General features: G+C 36.8%; 1 non-coding gene across 1 annotated transcript; it reads left to right on the top strand.

The window, feature by feature from the left end:
• The first annotated feature begins 2894 nt into the window (after nt 1-2894).
• LOC121205723 (small nucleolar RNA R71) lies at nt 2895-3001 on the top strand. Its single transcript, XR_005900798.1, has one exon. It is a non-coding gene; the product is annotated as a small nucleolar RNA R71 (small nucleolar RNA).
• The last annotated feature ends 3309 nt before the right edge of the window (nt 3002-6310 follow it).

Raw genomic sequence — 6310 nt, 5'->3', positions numbered from 1 at the left:
AATGCTTGTCTCTTCGTTGTCCCAGTACTGCACCTACTGCAAAATTGCTCGCATCACACATTAGTTCAAATGGAAAGTTCCAATTTGGTGCAATTATAATTGGAGCATTAATTAATTTATCCTTTAAAGTATTAAATGCTTCTAAACATTCCTGATCGAAGTTAAAAGGCATATCTTTTCCTAAAAATTTAGTTAAAGGCTTAGCTATTTTAGAGAAATCCTTAATAAATTTTCTATAGAAACTAGCATGTCCTGAAAAGCTTCTAATAGCCTTAACTAAACTAAGAGGTGGTAATTTCTTGATTGTTTCTACTTTAGATTTATCTACCTCAATCCCTTTACTAGAAATATTATGCCCTAGTATTGCTTGAACCATGAAGTGGCATTTTTCCCAGTTAAGCACAAGGTTTGTTTCTTCACATCTTATTAAAAATCATTTTAAAATTTTAAAGCAGAGGTGGAAAGAGTTACAGAATACTGAAAAATCATCCATGAAGACTTCCATGATATCTTCCACGAACTCGTCGAATATAGCTATCATACAGCGCTGAAAAGTAGCAGGGCCATTACATAATTCGAAAGGCATTCTACGATAAGTGAACGTACCATATGGGCATGTGAATGTCGTCTTTTCTTGATCTTCAGGGGCTATCGGGATTTGGAAGTAACTAGAGAGTCCGTCTAGGAAGCAGTAATACATGTGTCCGGATAGTCTTTCTAACATTTGGTTAATGAATGGCAAGGGGAAGTGATTTTTTCTTGTGGCGTCATTCAGTTTTCGGTAGTCTATGCAAACTCTCCATCCTGTAACCGTTCTTGTTAGAATTAGCTCATTTTTCTCGTTGGTCACAACCGTCATGCCTCTTTTCTTGGGGACAACCTGCACTGGGCTTACCCAAGAACTGTCCGAAATAGGATAAATAATTCCAACATCTAGAAGTTTAATTACCTTGGCTTTTACAACTTCTTTCATGTTGGGGTTCAGATGTCTTTGAGGTTGTACACATGGTTTGTATTCATCTTCCATTAAAATTTTGTGGGTGCAAAAAGAAGGACTGATTCCTTTAATGTTAGAAACTTTCCATGCTATGGTTTGATAATTGTTTAAATGGTTTGATAATTGTTTAAGTTCCAGTTTGGGATGCTCCTCAATCGAGGGTTTTTGCTTAAGTTCATCGTTGATCTTAATACCCTCGTATTATACTTGTCTTGATGGATGGTTATTAGGTTCCTCACCTATCTCCTCGTCTTGTGCTGGACATGGTTCTATCGTCTTCTCTTGTACAATTTCCTGAAAAGAGTCTTTAGCAATATGATCAATAGAGTCAATGAACTAACATGAATCATCCTGTTCCCTAGAGAATATCATAGTATCATAAATTTTAAAGATCATCTCCTCGTCACCTACTCTAAGTACCATTTTACCGTCACCCACGTCAGTCATAGCTCTAGCAGTGGCTAGGAATGGGCGTCCTGAAATTAAAGGTACTTCCACATCTTCATCCATGTCAAGCACAACAAAATCAACAAGGAATATAAATTTATCTACTTTTACGAGTATGTTTTTTATAATACCCCTAGGATATTTAACAGATCTATCGGCTAATTGAATACTCATCCTAGTGTGTTTAGGTTCCTAAGACCAAGTTGTTTGAACATTTTATACGGCATCATATTAATACTAGCGCCTAAATCAGCTAGTGCTTTTTCAATATTCAGATTACCAATTAAGAAAGGGATAGTAAAACTTCCTGGGTGTTTTAGTTCGGCTGGCAGCTTATTTTGGAGTATGGCGGAGCATTCCTCATTGAGTTCTACTGTAGATAAGTCCTCGAACTTCCTTTTATTTGTCAAGAGCTCCTTCAAAAATTTTGGTATGTAGGCATTTGCGAGATAGCTTCAACAAAAGGTAAGTTGATATGTAATTGTTTAAAAAGTTCAAGAAACTTACCGAATTGTGCATCAATGCGATCTTTTTTTAATTTTGGTGGATATGGAACCGGTGGTGTATATTCCTCCGGTACTGGTTTGTCACTATTTTTAGGTTTTACTTTCCTCCTTTCGCTTTCCACGGCTTCTTGTGCTGACTTATTTTCAGATTCTGCTAACACTTTCCCACTCCTTAGTGTAATTGCTTTGACATGCTCTCTTGATTTGGTATTACTAAGTAGATTTCCTGATGGTCTTTCCGAGATTAGTTTGGAAAGCTGGCTTATCTGAGTTTCGAGTCTTTGGATCGATGCTTGTTAATTCTTAAGTGCTGTCTCCGTATGTTGAAAACGGGTTTCTAACACCTAGATGAATTTAGAGAGCATCTCTTCAAGGTTCGGCTTCTTCTCTTGTTGATAAGGTGGCTATTGAAAGCCCTGAGGATTTTGTGGCTTTTGATTCCCTTGACCACCCCAGGAGAAATTGGGGTGGTTCCTCCAACCTGCATTATAAGTATTACTGTATAGGTTATTTTGAGATCTAAAGTTATTGTTACCTATATAGTTGACTTGTTCCTCTTCATTTGTAGGATTGACGGATTAGTATTCTAAATGTACACCTCCTCCGCTTGAGTCACACGTCATTACTAGATGTACCTGCGTAGAAGTAAGAAAACTGTCAATCTTTTTATTGAGAAGTTCTACAAACTGTCAATCTTTTTATTGAGAAGTTCTACCTGATTTGAAAGCATAGTAACTGAGTCGATGTTATAAATGCCAGCTGTTTTCGTTGGCTTTGTCCTCATAACTTGCCATTGATAGTTATTCAGTGACATTTCCTCTATAAATTCATAGGCATCTTCTGGTGTTTTATTGTTGACAGTTCCGCCAGCAACTGCGTCAATCATTTTTCTTGTTGAGGGATTCACACCATTGTAGAATGTTTGAACCTGTAGTAAAAGCGGTAACCCATGGTGAGGGCACCTTCTCAGTAAGTCCTTGTATCTCTCCCATGCATCATAAAGTGTTTCTAAACCCATCTGCACAAAAGAAGAGATATCATTAAGCAATTTAGCCGTTTTAGCCAGTGGAAAATATTTTAGTAAAATTTCTCGGTTATTTGTTCCCAAGTAGTGATAGACCCTCGTGGTAACGAGTTCAACCACTGTTTAGCTTTATTTCTCAGTGAAAAGGAAAATAACCGAAGACGAATGGCATCATCAGAAACGCCATTGATTTTGAATGTATCGCAAAATTCCAGGAAATTTGCTAAGTGAGTGTTGGGATCTTCATCCTGCAAGCCATCAAATTGAACAAACTACTGTATCATCTAAATAGTGTTAGGTTTTAGTTCGAAATTATTCGCAGCAATAACAGGTCTAACTATACTAGATTCAGTTCCTGTTAAAGAGGGTTTAGCATAGTCATACATAGTACGTGGAGTAGGATTTTAATTAGCAGCAATTGCAGGAGGTAGCTAATTATTTTGGTTTTCAGCCATCTCTTCGTTTGGGGGTTGAGTTTCGTCTTCTTGCTCGTTCTCTGTGTATCGTAAATTGCTCCTTATCTCTTTTTGATTTCTGCGAACTGTGCGGTCGATTTCTTCGTCAAAAAGTAATGGTCCTGATGGGTTTCTTCTAGTCATAAACTATAAAAAACCTGCCAAGAGAAAGAATTAGTTAATAAATAAAAATAAAATAAAATAAAATTGCAAGAAAATAAATGGCTAAAGTAATAAAATTTAGTGTTCCTAATATTTCAGTTCCCCGGCAACGGTGCCAAAACTTTATCGCAGTGATTCATAACAAGTAATAAATATTTGTTATGAAGATCAAACCTAGACTAACTATTATCACGACGAAAAGGAAAGCACACCTATCGAACAATAGTATAGTAACGACCAGACCGAGATATCGTACCCAAGGGAACCAAAAGTACTAGTAATAACTATCTTTTTATTATCTAGCCTAAGAATAAAAGGGGTTCATTTTAATTAACTAATTATTTAAACTAAGAACGCACAAAGAAAAGAATTGGGAAGTTGCTTTTGGGAAAATCGATTGACCTGAGACAATACCTAAGAAAAATCCACCTAGACTTGTTATTCTGGCTCCGAATCGGACGATTTACTCATTCAACTTGTTCCGTAGAGATCCCTAAGTTATGTTATTATCCCTATTCAAGACTAATAACGTCTAATCCCTAGATTGAATAATCGAGACTTCTCTCTAATTAACATTCTAGGGTTGCATTAACTCGATCTATAGATCCCCTTATTAGGTTTCACTTTAATCCGGCAAAATCTTGTCACCCTATTTCTAGGCGTGCAATCAACTCCACTTAATTATGGCAAATGTACTCTTAGACATGGTCTATTCCTCCTCTGAATAATAGCGTGTCTTGAGTTAGTATCCTGGATATCAAAACAAGAATTAAGAACACATAATTAAGAGCAAGTTAAAAATTTATCATACGATGCAAAAAATAATAATAAAATTCGTCTTAGGTTTCATTCTCCTTAGGTATTTAGGGGATTTAGTTCATAACTAAATAAGAAAACATCTCAGAAGAATAAAGAAATCAAAACATAAAGAAAACCCAAAACTCCTGAAGGGAAATTGAGGAGAGATCTTCAGTCTTTATGATGAATCTGACTTCTGAGATGGATCAATCGACTTCCTTAGGGTATTCCTTACCTTCTTCTCTGTCTCACTTTCCTCCTCCTCTATGTGTATTATAGCTTTGGAATGCCTAGAAACCTCAAAAGTGGCTTTTTCTGAATTGAACTAACTTGGCTCAGCAGAAACACGCCGGTGACACGCCCATGCCGTTACTTCAGCCGTGTTTGAGTCTGCCAATTGACACGGCCGTGTGGTCTGCCCGTGTAAGGAAGTCCAGGCGTGTTGATTCGTACTTTGGCCTATTTCTCTATTTTGCTTTTTCATTCCTTTTATTCTTATGCTCCTATGTAAAAATATGAAAAGCATAGGACATGAATTCACTAATTCTAATGATAAATCATCCATAAAATGCATTAAACATGGGGCAAAAAATATGTATAATTTACGATTTATCATGGATCCACTGACGGTTTTTAAGCCCAATATGTAAATGTAGGTAGTTCCGCAACTGGGCTACCATTGATGTGTGAGTTGGGTGGGTCGATATTATATCCCCACATAATGTGATGGGGGACGGAGCTGGTGTGTAGCAGATGGATTTTTAGGATGGGATTGCATTGCATGTTTGATGTATGATGATTTTTGAATGCTTATTTTCGTTGAGGGATGTAAACACTGAGTTTGTGAAAACTCACCCCCTCCTTTATTTTATTTGCAGGTGATGCTCAGTAGAAGGTTTGATGGTTGGATAGACTCCGAGTGGCCAGCTAGCAAGAAAACTTGGACTTGTTTCTCTTTTAAAAGCATATAAGTTCTTTATTTTATTAAGTATTTTTCGGACCGGAATGTAATAAAGCTTCCTTTTGTTATTATTTGGATTATTATTTTATGCGTTGTAATTACGAGAAGTTGAACATGGATTTTCTAAACCTTAGTTTTTTTTATACTACATTTCCACAACTAAATTTCAAAATGACAGGTTTTCATAGGTTTTCATAAAATCATATGTTATAAATAGATTTTTGTGATTGAAAAGAGAGTTTAATAAGTTTATTAGGTTTCATATTTTTTTCAAGGAAGGGTTTTCAATGAAAACAAGGTTTCAGTAAAAACTTCAATGTGATGTGCTAGGTCCGGCCATAACATCCGGGCCGAGTTTGGGGTGTTACTTTTATTGGTATCAGAGCACAGTTGCAAAACGCGGGCTGTGGGTGGGCCTTATTACTTGATTTCTTTTGTTTTAAATATATATGTATGTAGTTTTGATTGATTACAATATTTTGGAAAAGGGGAAGTCTTGCTGAGCGGCACACCGAGTCTCCGACGTCGAACCATGTAAGTTCTCTTATTCTTAAACTTGTTTAAATTGTTATATGTAGGTAGTTAGAGGGCTACTTTAGACAATTATGTAGAAAGGAACTGAAGCCCGTAGGATTTTGAAACTGTAGAGGATTTACGAAAACAACTCTCTCTTAAAATACTTTCATAAAAATCTATTTAATTATTAAATTAACTAAAACGTCATAAAATTTTTAATCCAAAAGTACGTGAAATGGTGATGAGTGCTAGAAGAGGCACAGAGGCGTGGTCGAGGCACGGAAGTGCTAGGCTGAATCGTCGGCATCGGGCCATATGCTCGATGTTGGATTAGAGGAGGCGTCGTCTCACTTATGGCTGGAATGGACAGTACGATCGGACCACGGGGATGATGTATGTCGCAGGCAAAGCTAAGGATTTAGAAAGGTCGCTGAGTTCAATGGA

The sequence above is a fragment of the Gossypium hirsutum genome, chromosome A08, assembly GCF_007990345.1.
Source record: "Gossypium hirsutum isolate 1008001.06 chromosome A08, Gossypium_hirsutum_v2.1, whole genome shotgun sequence".
NCBI lineage: Eukaryota > Viridiplantae > Streptophyta > Magnoliopsida > Malvales > Malvaceae > Gossypium > Gossypium hirsutum.
Note: the sequence above shows the minus strand (reverse complement) of the source record. Positions and strands in the feature narration are given on the sequence as shown.